This window comes from Trachypithecus francoisi, unplaced genomic scaffold (genome assembly GCF_009764315.1).
Source record: "Trachypithecus francoisi isolate TF-2019V2 unplaced genomic scaffold, Tfra_2.0 Contig01436, whole genome shotgun sequence".
NCBI lineage: Eukaryota > Metazoa > Chordata > Mammalia > Primates > Cercopithecidae > Trachypithecus > Trachypithecus francoisi.
The window spans coordinates 1772150-1789801 of NW_022681430.1; positions in this window are offsets into that span (position 1 = coordinate 1772150).

The window sequence follows — 17652 nt, forward strand, 5'->3', positions numbered from 1 at the left end:
TGCACCCCAGACTGGGTGACAGAGTGAGACTCCATCTCAAAAAAAAAAAAAAAGAAAATATTGGGGATGAAAGAGGCGGAAGCAGAATTGTAATTTGCCTCTTGCCCCGGCTGTGGAAGGACAAGGGCAAGGCTGGACACATCAGTCAGCTCCCTGTCTAAGAGCAGAAGGCTGCTGGCATGAGGGCCTTGAGAGGGTGGGCAGGTCTTTCTGAAGAGAGAGGAGGGGGCAATATAACCCTGGTAACAGTGCATGATTCTTCCAGAAGCCCTGAGGCGTCTGTGGTTCCAGTCGAAAGATCGGGTCTACTCTCAAGTCCACTAGGAGACACATGCAGAGAATTCAAATTCATGGTGATCTCCAGGTGCAATAATGATGGGGTACAGAGGGAGCAGAGGGAGAGGAGAGTGACTTAGTTCTGATGGTTGGTAGGGAAAGGCTTCCTGAAAGGTCATGTCTGAGCTGGGGTTTGGAGGATCCCTAGGGGTGAACTGGGTTAATGGGAGGGCTGTGAGGGAACCCATGTGTGCAAAGGTTTGGCAGTGGGGAATTGTAATCAGATTGGCATCATAGAGCCTGAAGTGTGTGTGTGTGTGTGTGTGTATGTGCAGTGTATGTGTGTAGGGGTGAGGTTAGAGATGAAGCTTGAGAGGCAGGCAAGGTCTGGACTATGAAAGGAGCTGCTCTGACTAATGGTTGGGGACAGTGCGTGCTTCCCTCACTGATTACTCATTCCACAACGATGTGTGGAGCAGCAGCGCATCTCAGGCACAGCACTAGATGCCTGGGAGACAATGGAAAGCAAGGCAGAAGGGTCCTCCTGGACTGACATTCAAAGGGTATATGTTATGGGGGAGGTAGGGGATGGGCAGAAACTGCAGAAACTCCACAAACACAGACAAATCGTCAGTGTTCCAAGGAAGAGCATAGTGGGGGAGCCCAGGGAAGCATCCTTTGAGGAGGCGATGTTTCAGCAGAGACCTGAGAATGAGAAAGATCTAGGTCCCGAAGAGCAGGGAAAACACCTCCAGGTGGAGGGAGCAATGGGGGGGTCAGCTGCTTGAATGAAAAGGGAGGTGGGGAGCCACTGTGTTCCCAGGTGAGCGTAGATGTGCCCAAGCAATCCTGGTGGGATCAGAGGGGACCAGTTTAGGATCGTATTCGGGGAAGCAGAATGCCAGGCTGCCAGGCAAGGGGCATGTGGGGGCAGGTGAGGCTGCAGATAGGAAGACAGGCTGGGTGGCATCATGGGATCCAGAGCTCAGGGCCTGGGACAGGGTCAGGGCTCCACTGTCCACTATCTAGTCCATCATCACGTCAGCCTCACAGCTCCTCCTAGTAGCTCACGAACCTGTCTGTTCTTCTCCATCCCCAGTTCCCGCTGGCATCCTGGATCAGGCTACCATCCTGCCTAGATCCAGTGCCTCCTGACTGGTCTCCATGGCTCCATTCTTAACCCCCTGTGATGTAGTCTGCAGCCAGCAGCCAGAGCGATGTTTTGAAATGGAAATACAATCATATCATTCCCCTATTCAACATTCTTTGGGTGTTCCCCGTTGGAACAGGGAGACCTGGGAGATTATATTAAGGCCTCAGACTCCTTAATAATCTGGCCTTGCTGGGCTCAACATCATCACCCCTCAGAACTCTCCGCCCTGTCCACCTTCCCTGACTCCGTTTCCAGTCAGAATGAGCTCTTTTGATTTCCCTGAGCTGGTCTTACTGGCTCTCCTGCCTCCAGGCCCCTCTGTGTGCTTTTCCCTCTTTCTGGAATTTTCTTCTTCACCCCTCAACTGTCTAATTTCTGCTCACCTGCCAGGTTTCTCTGTTCAGGAAGACCTCTCTGGCCACATGGGGGGCAGGTGCCCCCATGGCAGGCCATGCCTACCCACACCCTAGCTCTTAGCATACTGCCTTGAAACTGCCTGACTCCTTGTCTGTTTCCTCTAGTGGACTCTAAGAAGAAAGGGCAAACTGTGTCCTTCATACTTAGCACAGTCTCCGGTATCTGGCTGGTCCAATAGGTCTTTATTGTTGAATGACCACAGTCTGAGAGGTGAGAAGGAATAGCAGGAGCAAGAGCAGGGCCGGGGATGGAGGGGTTGAAGGTGATATCATGAGGAAGGAGGATGGCCAGGGGACAGCAGTGACGACCATGGTGAATGTTCATTGGCCCTTCCTCTGCGCGAGGACCAATGTAAGTGTTTTGCATGTATTAGTCCATGAATCCTCCTGAAAACAATACGAGGTAGACACGGTTAGTATGCCTGTTTTCCGGATGAGGAAACCGAGGCACAGCAAGCTTAACAAATTTACCCAGAGTCATATAACTAGTAATAGAGAGGCTGAGAGTCAAGCCCGGGTAGTTTAGTGCCTACATTCTACGTACACCATGAAAATATACTCACCCCTCCCGAAAATATATTTGGGCACTTCAAACTTAAAGTGACAGTAGTTTTTAAAGTGACAGTCGTTAAAGACCAGTTCTCTCAGTAGCTTGCACTAGCCACACAGGGGTGTGAACAGTTCAGCTGGTTCCGATTGGACAGGTTAAAATATTCCTCTAGAATTGGAATCCCAGAGGTGTTACTTTGGCCAATATGTGAGTTCTAAGCTGGGCCCAAACTCCAACTCAGTGATGCGCTTCAGTGAACAGCTGTGAAGTTATTGCCTCGTGCTGGGGGTCTCCTCGCAGTGACTTTCTAAATAGGGAAGGTTGTGAGTAACAGTGGATTTTGTTGACAAAATGACTATGCCAGCTGTGAAACTTACACCCTGCTTGGCAATATAATAACTGGCCATATCTTAAGTTACTATTAAACATTTACATCTTATGTAATGTAGAGGCGGTGAAACCCTGTCTCTACTAAAAATACAAAAATTAGCTGGGTGTGATGGCATGCCTCTGTAGTCCCAGCTACTTGGGAGGCTGAGGCAGGAGAATCGCTTGAACCTGAGAAGTGGAGCTTGCAGTGAGCCCCAAACTCTTGTAAACTTGGAGGCACATGTGATATAGGTAGCTTTTTGAGGGACAAAGATGAATCATTTGATTATACGACAAAAATTGATGGAGCATCTGCTCTGTACTGGGCAGAGGGCCAGGTGCAGGGCTTACAGTGATGAATAAGACAATGTGGTCCCTTGTGGAACGTACATTATAGTGAGGAACACAGATGAGAAATAAATGAGTAAAAAGCAACTACTTTTGTGATTAATGTTTGCAGGTAACATGAGGGGGAGGGGCTGGGTTAGCTAATAATGGGGTAGTGATGGTGGGTTTCGGGCTGTTCCACATGCTGACCACTTTTAGCGCTAGGGCCTTCAGGGTTTCACTAAAAAGAGGGTGTAGGCTGGGTACGGTGGCTCAAGCCTGTAATCCTAGCATTCTGGGAGGCTGAGGTGGGAGGATCACTTGAGTCCAGAAGTTTGAGACCAGCCTGGTCAATATAGTGAGATCCCATCTCTACAAAAAATAAAAAATTAGCTGTGTGTGGCGCCATGTGCCTGCAGTCCCAGCTACTCAGAAGGCTGAGGTGGCAGGATCACTTGAACCCAAGAGTTCAAGGTTACAGTGAGCTATGATTACACTACTGCCCTCCGGCCTGGGTGATGGAGCAAGACCCTGTAAAAACAAGAAACGGTGGAGAAATGTAACGTAGTGTGAGAGCACAGAAGTCATTTGAAGTATGGCACCTTTTTAATACACCTGAGGTTCTCTTGAAAATAAACAACAGGAAGCAGTGTGAATCCCTCTCGAATGCTCTGGTGAGCAGCCCTTCACAACCTCCACTCAGAAGCTGATGGGCTGTGTCTCCAGGACAAGAGACTAGAGGTGGGCCTTTTAGGTCCCTCAGACTTTGCTGATGGGATTGTAAAGTGGTACAACCTTTCTGCAAAAGTTTTGCAATTTGTATAAAGAGTATCAAGTGGGATAATCCATTCTAACCCCAGCAATCCTCCTCCAGAAATTAATACTGAAGAAGTACTCAGAATTGAAGACAACAGATTTCTGATAAAAGAGTTCATTCCAGGGTTGTTTAGATTAGACATGATAGAAGAATATATAAGTACTTATGGTGCATTTACATGATGAATTATGGTACAGTCATTTTTGATGAACATTGAATGCTGGGAAATGTTCACTACATAGGTTAAGTGATAAAGCAAAGCATGAAAATATAACAAAAACTAAACAATGGTAGGAGTCTTTTTTTTTTTTTTTTTTTTTTTTTGAGATAGAGTCTCGCTCTGTCGCCCAGTCCGGAGTGCAATGGCATGATCTTGGCTCACTGCAACCTCTGCCTCCCGGGTTCAAGTGATTCTCCTGCCTCAGCCTCCCAAGTAGTTGGGACTACAGGTGTGTGCCACCATGCCTGGCTAATTTTGTATTTTTAGTAGAGACGGGGTTTCACCATGTTGGTCAGGCTGGTCTCTAATTCCTGACCTCAAGTAATCCACCCAACTGGGTCTCCTAAAGTGCTGGGATTACAAGCATGAGCCACCACACCCCGCCAGGAGTCTATTTTTAACAAACACAGAGATATACATGTGCAAAAAAGATTGTGAAATGTTATCCGTGGTTATCTCTGAAAGGAGGAAGTCAGGTGATTTTTTTCATCTTTGAACTTTCTGTGGTTTTCTAAATTCTCTTCAATAATCATATCCTATTTATAAACAAAGGAAGAAATTTAAAAGTCTACCTTTACTTTAAATAACAAATAAAAGTGTGTTCCAAGGTGAAACTGCTTTTGCTAGTTCCTGAATCTAAGAGGCTGTCAAGTCTTGGAAAATAGGGAAGAAGAAAAGTGAATCTTCTTTAGGAAAAATTCTGCAGGTTCCTTACTCCCACAAAGGCTGTGCTGTTTACGTCTTCTCTGCTGCTACCTTAACACATCTTCTGGCAATGGTGAAAATGAGTCTGGCACATGAAGAGCCAAGGAAGGAGTATTGCCCTGGGGTTCGTTGGCAAGTTCATGATAGCCTAGGTGTAAGACACAAAGGAACTAAAAAAGCAAGGGCTAACATTTATTGAGTGCTAGCTCTGTGCCAGCCATAATGCTAAGTACCACAAATACCACTGCCCAACCCCCTGCCACCAAACACACACCTCTGTTGTTTCTTAATGTATTTAACCCTCACTGTGACCTTACGAAGTTGGTACTGTCACTATTCTCATTTTAAAGATGGGAACACTGAAGCCTTGTATTAGGCCGTTCTTGCATTTCTATAAAGAAATACCCAAGACAGCTGGGCGTGGTGGCTCACGCCTGTAATCCCAGCACTTTGGGAGGCCGAGGCGGGCAGATCCCGAGGTCAGGAGATTGAGACTGTCCTGGCTAACATAGTGAAACCCCGTCTCTACTAAAAATACAAAAAATTAGCCAGGCGTGGTTGCAGGTGCCTGTAGTCCCAGCTACTCGGGAGGCTGAGACAGGAGAATGGCCTGAACCCGGGAGGCGGAGCTTGCAGTGAGCCAAGATCGTGCCACTGCACTCCAGCCTGGGCAACCGAGCGAGACTGCGTCGCAAAAACAAAACAAAACAAAACAAAACAAAACAAAAACAAAAACCCCAAGACTGGGTAATTTATAAAGAAAAGAGGTTTAATTGGCTCATGGCCCTGCAGGCTTTACAGGAAGCATGGTGCTGACATCTGCTTGGCTTCTGGTGAAGCCTCAGAGAGCTCTCAATCATGGCAGAAGGTTAAGGGAGAATAGGCAGGTCATATGGCATGAGCCGGAGCAAGAGAGAGAGTGGGGGCAGATGCCATACACTTTTAAATGACCAGATCTCATGTGAACTCAGAGCAAAAGCTCACTATCACCAAGGGGATGGCCCAAGCCATTCATGAGGGATTTGCCCCCATGATCCAAACACCTCCCACCAGACCCCGCTTCCAATATTGGGGATTACAATACAACATGAGATTTGGTGGGGACACGCATTCAAACTATATCAGGCCTAGAAGGGTGGCATGCCCTGATCACACACGCCTAGTAAGTGGTATTGCCAGAGCTTGAATCCAGGACGAAGCTATGCTGGGGAGTGGAAAAGTCAATGAATAGGGAGGAGGGAAGGACAAATAATGGGAGAAACAAACATGAGTATGAGTGGGAGACCAGTAAGCACCGGGTCCTCTGCAGTCTGAAGAGCACAGCAGACTAGGATGCCAAGAAGCAATTTGGAGGAGGGGAAAGATGGCTGCCTTCATATAAGAGGGCCCCAACAGTTCCAGCACAGTCTCTTAGGAGGGCCACCCCTATGACCTAGACAAAAGTTTCTTCCCTCTCAGAGCAGCAATAAAAAGATTAACAAAGAAATTGTGACTGATTATGAGTGCTGGTATTTGAGAAAGTTTTTCTTAAAGGTTAAGAAAGAGGCACAGAGTTCTGAAGAGAACTTCTGGGCACCTTCCAGGACCCCCCAGGTTGATAGCAAAGTTTTTCTTTCTAACTTCACTTTGAACATATGGCTTTTCTGTTCTGTGACACAGACAGGCAAGCTCCTAGAGCTAGCCTTATGTTCATCAGCTTCTGTTGAGGTTGTTTTTGGCACCAAGATGGATAGTGAAATTGGAGGCAGGTAAGAGGAAGAGTTTTCAGAGGTTTGTGAGCAAAAGAAAAGAAAGAAAATAGAGGTTTCATATGAAAGACAAAGCCTGGTCTTGGTTATGGAAGGGGAAGTGGTGGCAGAAAAAAAGGGAGAACACAGCCTGGGTGGGGAGCCTCTCCAGGAGAAAGAAGTGAAGGGAGGACCAGTTCTTCATATCTGTCACCAGGGGGCAGCACTGGCACAATACAGCTTGGTTGTGCCTAGTATTCCAGTTCCAACAATTGGTAGGTTGCTTAGGGATGCAGAATTCCCAAATAACTAACACATTATAAAATTAGTACACCTTTGAATAGCTCTGTTTCCTTCCACCTGACTTAACATCGGCATCTATCCAAGCTAATAACACATAAAAAAAACCATGCAAGGATACAGGATTTCATGAAACATTCTAAAGGGTGATATTGGAAAAGTCCTATGGTTTCTGAAAAAGCTATTGAAAATATGAATATCACTAAATTAGTCCACCACCAATTGAAGAAAAGAATGGTGGCAGGATGCTTCAAAACAGAATGACTTGAATAGGAAAGGCTTCAGGAAATGGGTGAAGTCTTGTAATATTTTTGTGAAAATGACTATTTTTATGATCATACCATAGAATAAAATCTGAAGTGAAGGTATTGCTATTGTACTGTCATGTAATGTTGACAGAAAATTGCACCAAAACCCCTGAAACTAATACATTTATTGTGTGTTCTAAGAATTAGAGCACATTTACCATTATTTTCCAAATTTCATCATATAAGATGAAATAAACTATTTAGCTTCATTTAAAAATGATTTTCATTAGTTTTTGTCATTTATTATGTTACTATTTACTACGATTTTTTTTGGTAGAAATTCTTTTTTTTATTATTATACTTTAAGTTCTAGGGTACATGTGCACAATGGGCAGGTTTGTTACATATGTATACATGTACCATGTTGGTGTGCTGCACTCATTAACTCGTCATTTACATTAGGTATATCTCCTAATGCTATCCCTCCCCCCTACCCCCTCCCCACAATAGGACCTGGTGTATGATGTTCACCTTCCTGTGTCCAAGTGATCTCATTGTTCAATTCCCACCTATGAGTGAGAACATGCGTTATTTGATTTTCTGTTCTTGTGATAGTTTGTTGAGAATGATGGTTTCTAGCTGCATCAATGTCCCTACAAAGGACACGAACTCATCCTTTTTTATGGCTGCATAGTATTCCATGGTGTATATGTGCCACATTTTCTTAATCCAGTCTGTCACTGATGGACATTTGGGTTGATTCCAAGTCTTTGCTATTGTGAATAGTGCCACAATAAACATACGTGTGCATGTGTCTTTATAGCAACGTGATTTATAATCCTTTGGATATATCCCCAGTAATGGGATGGCTGGGTCAAATGGTATTTCTAGTTCTAGATCCTTGAGGAATCGCCACACTGTTTTCCACAATGATTGAACTAGTTTACAGTCCCACCAACAAAAGTGTTCCTATTTCTCCACATCCTCTCCAGCACCTGTTGTTTCCTGATTTTTTTAATGATTGCCATTCTAACTGGTGTGAGATGGTATCTCATTGTGGTTTTGATTTGTATTTCTCTAATGGCCAGTGATGATGAGCATGTTTTCATGTGTCTGTTGGCTGTATGAATGTCTTCTTTTGAGAAGTGTCTGTTCATATCCTTTGCCTACTTTTTGATGGGGTTGTTTTTTTCTTGTAAATTTGATTGAATTCTTTATAGGTTCTGGATATTAGCCCTTTGTCAGATGACTAGATTGCAAAAGTTTTCTCTCATTCTGTAGGTTGCCTGTTCACTCTGATGGTAGTTTCTTTTGCTGTACAGAAGCTCTTTAGTTTAATTAGATCCCATTTGTCAATTTTGGCTTTTGTTTTATTATTATTATTATTATTTTTTTTTTAGTAGAGACGAGGTTTCACTGTGTTAGCCAGGATGGTCTCGATCTCCTGACCTCGTGATCCGCCCGTCTCGGCCTCCCAAAGTGCTGGGATTACAGGCTTGAGCCACTGCGCCCGGCCTATTTTGGCTTTTGTTGCATTGCTTTTGGTGTTTTAGACATGAAGTCCTTGCCCATGCCTATGTCCTGAATGGTATTACCTAGGTTTTCTTCTAGGGTTTTTATGGTTTTAGGTCTAACATTTAAGTCTCTAATCCATCTTGAATTAATTTTCGTATAAGGAGTAAGGAAAGGATCCAGTTTCAGCTTTCTACTTATGGCTAGCCAATTTTCCCAGCAGTATTTATTAAATAGGGAATCCTTTCCCCATTTCTTGTTTTTGTCAGGTCTGCCAAAGATCAGATGGCTGTATATGTGTGGTATTATTTTTGAGGGCTCTGTTCTGTTCCATTGGTCTATATCTCTGTTTTGGTACCACTACCATGCTGTTTTGGTTACTGTCGCCATGTAGTATAGCTTGAAGTCAGGTAGCATGATGCCTCCAGCTTTGTTCTTTTGGCTTAGGATTGTCTTGGCAATGCGGGGTCTGTTTTGGTTCCATATGAACTTTAAAGCCGTTTTTTCCAATTCTGTGAAGAAAGTCATTGATAGCTTGATAGGGATAGCATTGAATCTATAAATTACCTTGGGCAGTATGGCCATTTTCACAATATTGATTCTTCCTATCCATGAGCATGGTATGTTCTTCCATTTGTTTGTGTCCTCTTTTATTTCACTGAGCAGTGGTTTGTAGTTCTCCTTGAAGAAGTCCTTTACATCCCTTGTAAGTTGGATTCCTAGGTATTTTATTCTCTTTGAAGCTATTGTGAATGGGAGTTCATTCATGATTTGGCTCTCTGTTTGTCTGTTACTGGTGTATAAGAATGCTTGTGATTTTTGCACATTGATTTTGTATCCTGAGACTTTGCTGAAGTTGCTTATCAGCTTAAGGAGATTTTGGGCTGAGATGATGGGGTTTTCTAAATATACAATCATATGATCTACAAACAGGGACAATTTGACTTCTTCTTTTCCTAACTGAATACCCTTTATTTCTTTCTCTTGCCTGATTGCCCTGGCCAGAACTTCCAACACTATGTTGAATAGGAGTGGTGAGAGAGGGCATCCCTGTCTTCTGCCAGTTTTCAAAGGGAATGCTTCCAGTTTTTGCCCATTGAGTATGATATTGGCTGTGGGTTTGTCATAAATAGCTCTTATTATTTTGAGATATGTTCCATCAATACCGGATTTATTGAGAGTTTTTAGCATGAAGGGCTGTTGAATTTTGTCAAAGGCCTTTTCTGCATCTATTGAGATAATCATGTGGTTTTTGTCTTTGGTTCTGTTTTTATGCTGAATTACGTTTATTGAATTGTGTATGTTGAACCAGCCTTGCATCTCAGGAATGAAGCCCACTTGATCATGGTGGATAAACTTTTTGATGTGCTTCTGGATTCAGTTTGCCAGTATTTTATTGAGGATTTTTGCATCAATGTTCATCAGGGATATTGGTCTAAAATTCTCTTTTTTTGTTGTGTCTCTGCCAGGCTTTGGTATCAGGATGATATTGGCCTCGTAAAATGAGTTAGGGAGGATTCTCTCTTTTTCTATTGATTCAAATAGTTTCAGAAGGAATGGTACCAACTCCTCCTTGTACCTCTGGTAGAATTCGGCTGTGAATACATCTGGTCCTGGACTGTTTTTGGATGGTAGGCTATTAATTATTGCCTCAATTTCAGAGCCTGCTATTGGTCTGTTCAGGGATTCAACTTCTTCCTGGTTTAGTCTTGGGAGAGTGTAAATGTCCAGGAAATTATCCATTTCTTCTAGGTTTTCTAGTTTATTTGCGTAGAGGTGTTTATAGTATTATCTGATGGTAGTTTGTATTTCTGTGGGGTCAGTGGTGATATCCCCTTTATCATTTTTTATTGCGTCTATTTGATTCTTCTCTCTTTTCTTCTTTATTAATCTTGCTAGCGGTCTATCAATTTTGTTGATCTTTTCAAAAAACCAGCTCCTGGATTCATTGATTTTTTGAAAGGTTTTTTTGTGTCTCTATCTCCTTCAGTTCTGCTCTGATCTTAGTTGTTTCTTGCCTTCTGCTAACTTTTGAATGTGTTTGCTGTTGCTTCTCTAGTTCTTTTAATTGTGATGTTAGAGCGTCAATTTTAGACCTTTCCTGCTTTCTCTTGAGGGCATTTAGTGCTATAAATTTCCCTCTATACACTGCTTTAAATGTGTCCCAGAGATTCTGGTATGTTGTATCTTTGTTCTCATTGGTTTCAAAGAACATCTTTATTTCTGCCTTCATTTCGTTATGGACCCAGTAGTCATTCAGGAGCAGGTTGTTCAGTTTCCATGTAGTTGAGCAGTTTTCATTGAGTTTCTTATTCCTGAGTTCTAGTTTGATTGCACTGTGGTCTGAGAGACAGATTGTTATAATTTCTGTTCTTTTACATTTGCTGAGGAGTGCTTTACTTCCAACTATGTGGTCAATTTTGGAATAAGTGCAATGTGGTGCTGAGAAGAATACATATTCTGTTGATTTGGGGTGGAGAGTTCTGTAGATGTCTATTAGATCCGCTTGGTGCAGAGTTGAGTTCAATTCCTGGATATCCTTGTTAACTTTCTGTCTTGTTGATCTGTCTAATGTTGACAGTGGGGTGTTAAAGTCTCCCATTATTATTGTATGAGAGTCTAAGTCCCTTTGTGAGTCTCCAAGGACTTGCTTTATGAATCTGGGTGCTCCTATATTGGGTGCATATATATTTCGGATAGTTAGCTCTTCCTGATGAATTGATCCCTTTACCATTATGTAATGGTCTTCTTTGTCTCTTTTGATCTTTGATGGTTTAAAGTCTATTTTATCAGAGACTAGGATTGCAACTCCTGCTTTTTTTTTTTGTTTGTTTTCCATTTGTTTGGTAGATCCTCCTCCATCCCTTTATTTTGAGCCTAAGTGTGTCTCTGCATGTGAGATGGGTCTCCTGAATACAGCAGACTGATGGGTCTTGACTCTTTATCCAATTTGCCAGTCTGTGTCTTTTAATTGGACCATTTAGTCCATTTACATTTAAGGTTAATATTGTTATGTGTGAACTTAATCCCGTCATTATGATATTAGCTGGTTATTTTGCTCGTTAGTTGATGCAGTTTCTTCCTAGCATTGATGGACTTTACATTTTGACATGTTTTTGCAATGACTGGTACCTGTTGTTCCTTTCCACGTTTAGTGCTTCCTTCAGGATATCTTGTAGGGAAGGCCTGGTGGTGACAAAATCTCTAAGCATTTGCTTATCTGTAAAGGATTTTATTTCTCCTTCACTTATGAAACTTAGTTTGGCTGCATATTAAATTCTGGGTTGAAAATTCTTTTCTTTAAGAATGTTGAATATTGGCCCCCACTCTCTTCTGGCTTGTAGAGTTTCTGCCGAGAGATCTGTTGTTAGTCTGATGGGCTTCCCTTTGTGGGTAACCCCACCTTTCTCTCTGGCTGCCCTTAACATTTTTTCCTTCATTTCAACTTTGGTGAATCTGACAATTATGTGTCTTGCAGTTGCTCTTCTCAAGGAGTATCTTTGTGGTGTTCTCTGAATTTCCTGAATTTGAATGTTGGCCTGCCTTACTAGGTTGGGGAAGTTCTCCTGGATGATATCCTGCAGAGTGTTTTCCAACTTGGTTCCATTTTCCCCATCACTTTCAGGCACACCAATCAGTTGTAGATTTGGTCTTTTCACATAATCCCGTATTTCTTGGAGGCTTTGTTCATTTCTTTTTACTCTTTTTTCTCTACACTTCTCTTCTTGCTTCATTTCATTCATTTGATCTTCAATTGCTGATACTCTTTCTTCCAGTTGATGGAGTTTGTTACTGAAGCTTGTGCATTTGTCACGTAGTTCTTGTGTTATGGTTTTCATCTCTATCAGTTCTTTTAAGGACTTCTCTACATTGGTTATTCTAGTTATCCATTCATCAAATCTTTTTTCAAGGTTTTTAGTTTCTTTGCGCTGGTTATGTAGTTCCTCCTTTAGCTCTGAGAAGTTTGATCAACTGAAGCCTTCTTCTCTCAACTTGTCAAAGTCATTCTCCGTCCAGCTTTGTTCCGTTGCTGGCAAGCTGCGTTCCTTTGGAGGGAGAGCTGCACTCTGATTTTTTGAATTTCCAGCTTTTCTGGAAAAAGCACTGCTTTTTCCCCATCTTTGTGATTTTATCTGCCTTTGGTCTTTGATGATGGTGATGTACTGATGGGGTTTTGGTGTGGGTGTCCTTTCTGTTTGTTAGTTTTCCTTCTAACAGTCACGACCCTCAGCTGCAGGTCTGTTGGAGTTTGCTTGAGGTCCACTCCAGACCCTATTTGCCTGGGTATCAGCAGCGGAGGCTGCAGAAGATAGAATACTGCTGAACAGCGAGTGTTGCTGTCTGATTCTTGCTCTGGAAGCTTCGTCTCAGGGCTGTACCCAGCTGTGTGAGGTGTGAGGTGTCGGTCTGCACCTCAGTTGAAAATGCAGAAATCACCCGTCTTCTGTGTCGCTCACACTGGGAGCTGGAGGCTGGAGCTGTTCCTATTCGGCCATCTTGGGTGTACCCCCTCACTACAATTTTTAAGTTTTGTTTAAAGAGGTTTCACTTTGAGTATGAGGATGGAAAAATCAATGAAAAGGGAGGAGAGGAGGACAGTTATTACAGATAAAACAGCACCCCACAATTTTAGTTATTATTTTTATTAAAGTGTAGTTTTGTGTTTTTGAGACGAGGTCTGGCTCTATTGCCCAGGCTGGAGTTCAGTGGAGCTATCTCAGCTCACTGCGACCTCCACCTCCTGAGCGCAAGTGATTTTCATGCTTCACCCTCCCAAGTAGCTGGGACTACATGCATGCACCACCATGCCTGGCTAATTTTTGTATTTTTTGTAGAGACGAGGTTTTGCCATGTTGCTCAGGCTGGCCTTGAACTCCTGAGCTCATGTGATCCACCTGCCTGGGTCTCCCACAGCACTGGGATTTCAGGCAAGAGCCACTGCGCCTGGCCTAAAGTATAATTTTTCTGGCACCAATTTTACTTGAATATGAGGGCAGTATCTTTAGCATTTGATCTTAACAATAACAGTTACCCTTTATTACATACAATTTACCAGACACATTTTGTGTATATGACTTCATTTGATTCTCACAACCTCTCTAGGAGACAAGTAGTATTTTTAGTACCATTGCAGTGAAGGAAACTGAAGATAAATAGTAACCTTTAAGGGAGGAGACCACCCCTCACATTGTCTTATGCCCAATTTCTGCCTCCAAAGAAAGAAGAAGTTGTAACTAAAAGGCAGAAATGAAATCTACAGGTATACAGCCTGGCACTGTGCCCTGGGCCTGGTTAAAGATCGACCCCTGACCTAACTGGTTATGTTATCTATAGATTGCAGACATTGTATGGAAAAGCATTGTGAAAATCCCTGTCCTATTCTGTTCCGTTCTGATTACTGGTGCATGCAGGCCCTGGTCACATACCCCCTGCTTGCTCAATCGATCATGACTCTCTCACGCAGACCCCCTTAGAGTGGCAAGCCCTTAAAAGCGACAGGAATTACTCACTCGGGGAGCTCCATTTTTGGAGACCTGAGTCTTGCCAAAGCTCCCAGCCGAATAAAGCCCTTCCTTCTTTAACTGGGTGTCTGAGGGATTCTGTCTGCAGCTTGTCCTACTACACCTTGAGGCTTACAGCTGGTAAATGGAAGAGCCAAGATGTGAATCCAAGTTTGGCTCCAAAGAAGGGATCTCCCAGACAGGTGCGATGGCTCACGCCTGTAATCCCAGCACTTTGGGAGGCCGAGGCGGGCGGATCACCTGAGGTCAGGAGTTTGAGATCAGCCTGACCAACATGGAGAAACCCCATCTCTACTAAAAATACAAAATTAGTTGGGCATGGTGGCACATACCTGTAATCCCAGCTACTCAGGTGGCTGAGTCAGAAGAATTGCTTGAACCCGGGAGGCAGAGGTTTCAGTGAGCCGAGATCGCACCGTTGCACTCCAGCCTGGGCAACAAGTGCGAAACTCTGTCTCAAAAAATAAAAAAAAGAAAAGGAAAAAAAGGGGCCTTACTTCTTTTCCTTTCTCTCCTTTGCTTTCCTCTCTTTATTCCTTCTAAATTTTTATTATAGAAAATTACAAACATACCCAAAAATAGCAAAATAGTACAGTGAATTTCCATAATAGACTCTCTCCAACTTCAACAAGGATCAACTTTAGGTCAATCTTTCAACTCTATCTCCCACCTCCCCTTTCACCCCCAAGTTTTTTGCACAAAATTTGCAAGATTACATCGTTTCAACCATCAGCCCGTAATATTTCAGTGTGTATTTCTAAAAGATGAGGACTCTTTTATTCTAAACACGACCACGATATCGCCATTACCCTTAAAACAACAATGACTATATTATCCAACATCCAGATAGTCTTTGAAACTTCCCTTAAGTTTAACCATTAGTTTGACTCAGATTCCACATTGCATATGGTTCATCTATTCCTCAGATCTCTCTTAATCTGCAGATTTATTGTCTATTATTTTTTTCCCTTGAGATTTGTTGAAGAAGCACGTTTGTCCTGAGCGTTTTCTGCAATCTGGATTTTGATGATTTCATCCCCGGGTGCTGCTTGGCATGCTCCTCTGTGAATTATTTTCTTACTTTTTTTTGAGACGGAGTCTCGCTCTGTCGCCCAGGCTGGAGTGCAGTGGCCGGATCTCAGCTCACTGCAAGCTCCACCTCCTGGGTTCACGCCGTTCTCCTGCCTCAGCCTCCTGAGTAGCTGGGACTACAGGCGCCTGCCACCTCGCCCGGCTGGTTTTTTGTATTTTTTAGTAGAGATGGGGTTTCACCATGTTAGCCAGAGTGGTCTCGATCTCATGACCTCGTGATCTGCCCGTCTCAGCCTCCCAAAGTGCTAGGATTACAGGCTTGAGCCACCACGCCCGGACTATTTTCTTACTTTTTAAACACGTTTTTGCTGTGCTCCCACTGTGTTTAAGGTGGGAGCACCTGAGGCTTGGAGGCTAAGGAGGGACACAGAAACCAAGCAAGGAAACAGATACAAAATTTTATTTGTATTATTTTATATAATATATAAATATATATTGCTTATGATATAAATATAACTCTATTTGTCTTCAGAATATCATGAAATAAAAGCTTTTTTTAAAAAAAAAAAATTCAGGTGCAGTGGCTTAGGCCTGTAATCCCAGCGCTTTGGGAGGCCGAGGTGGGTGGATCACCTGAGGTCAGGAGTTTGGGACCAGCCTGGCCAAACCTGTCTCTACTGAAAATACAAAAAATTAGCTGGGTGTGGTAGTGTGCACCTGTAATCCTAGCTGCTTGGGAGGCTGAGGCAGGAGAATCACTTGAACCTGGGAGCAGAGGTTGCAGTGAGCCGAGATTGCAACATTGCACTCCAGCCTAGGCAACAAGAGCGAAACTCCATCTCAAAAAAAAAAAAAAAATTGTACCAAAGAAGACATTGTGATGTCAAAGAGAACCAGACAGGTTTCAGGTTTTCCCTCTCAAGTCAGCTATGTATGACCTTGAGGGAAGAGGTGTCCCTTACTACCTTTGGGCTTTGGGGTCCTCTTCTTAAAATGCTAGGTGTTGACTAAATGAGTGTTTTTCCAATCTTCTTAGAGCAATGGAATCTTTACGTCACCTGCGTGAACTCTCACCCTGAATCCTAATATATAAAACAGCTAACAGGGGAGTTTCCCTGGGTGAAGTAGGGGAGAGCCATTAGATCCTGCCTGCTCTCACTCTCTGACCCTAACTTTCACATCCACCTCTCACCCCCTAGGACAGCCACTGAGACACTTCTCTAGAACCTAGGTCTCCATGGACCAGTCAAAACCACTGGATTAGATAATGTTTGATGTTCTTCTAAGCATCACCAAACCATGAAAAATGTGGGTGAGTAATGCCTCAGTTTCTGCAGTGGGGTTGGAGCTCTGTGTACGTTACTCTGTGTGTGTGAATTTATCTATCAATGGAGGTATGATGTGCCAGAGCTGAAATACTCTATTCCAATCTCCCCTTTTAGTCAGCCCTCCTTCAGTTGCAAGTGACAGAACCCAATTCAAACTTGCTCATGCATAACAGGGAAGTTATTAGTACATTTCACTAGGAAGTCCCTCCATATATTTGGCTTCTGGCCACGAGTTCAAGAGGTACCATCATGCTGGTCCTTTCCCCTTCTCCATTCCTCCAGGGTCTGCACGGCTTTCTTCTCTGGCAGATGTTCCTCATGTCATGGCCAACAACAGCCCCAGGCTTACTTCCCACAGCCCAACAACCTCACTGGAAAGAGAGGGCCTCTTGCTTGGTCGTTCTGATAAAAGTCCGGCATGCCCACCTTCACTGGCCAGGTGTGGACCATGTGCTCATCTCTGAAACAGTCACCGTGGCTGGGAGAATTTGGAATTTTAATTGGCCATCTTCAGCTGCCTAAGCCATATGGCTTAGGCAGGAGGATTCCTCAAGAAACATTGAGATGCTAATATTTAAAGAATGGGAAATATTCTCAAAAGAGGAACACTCTACTTAAAGTGACCATATAACTTATCCAGACCAGAATAGTTTAGAGAGTGAAAAGGGGCGCCATTAACCATCACAGTGGGATGAACACACGTAAACTAGTAAACTGTTTTGGGCAACCTGGAACATGTGGTCATCCTAACTATTTCCCTCAGAGAAGCTAAATGACTTTCCCAAGGTTCTCAAGCTAATGAGTGAGAGAAATGGCTGTAGAACTGATTCCAGTACTTTCTGTCAAAAGGTCAGTGTCAGCCATGAGAAACTTGTTTCTGTGGTAGACTTGTCTCACAGAATAGGGTGTGAGAGTAGATTTTATGGAAAAATCAGACCTTTGATGAAATTAGGCCAAGTGAGGAATACTTTGTAGGGTCATGTCAGTGACCATCTGTAACAACTTTCCATCGTTGACATGTCTGGATTGCCTGTGTTAAAATATTTTGGGTGCACAGACATATTTATCCCCAAATGGTATGGTATTATCAGTGGTTAAAGAGTGTGGGTTTCAACCCAGCTCTACCACTTAGGAGCTGCGTGACTGTGGG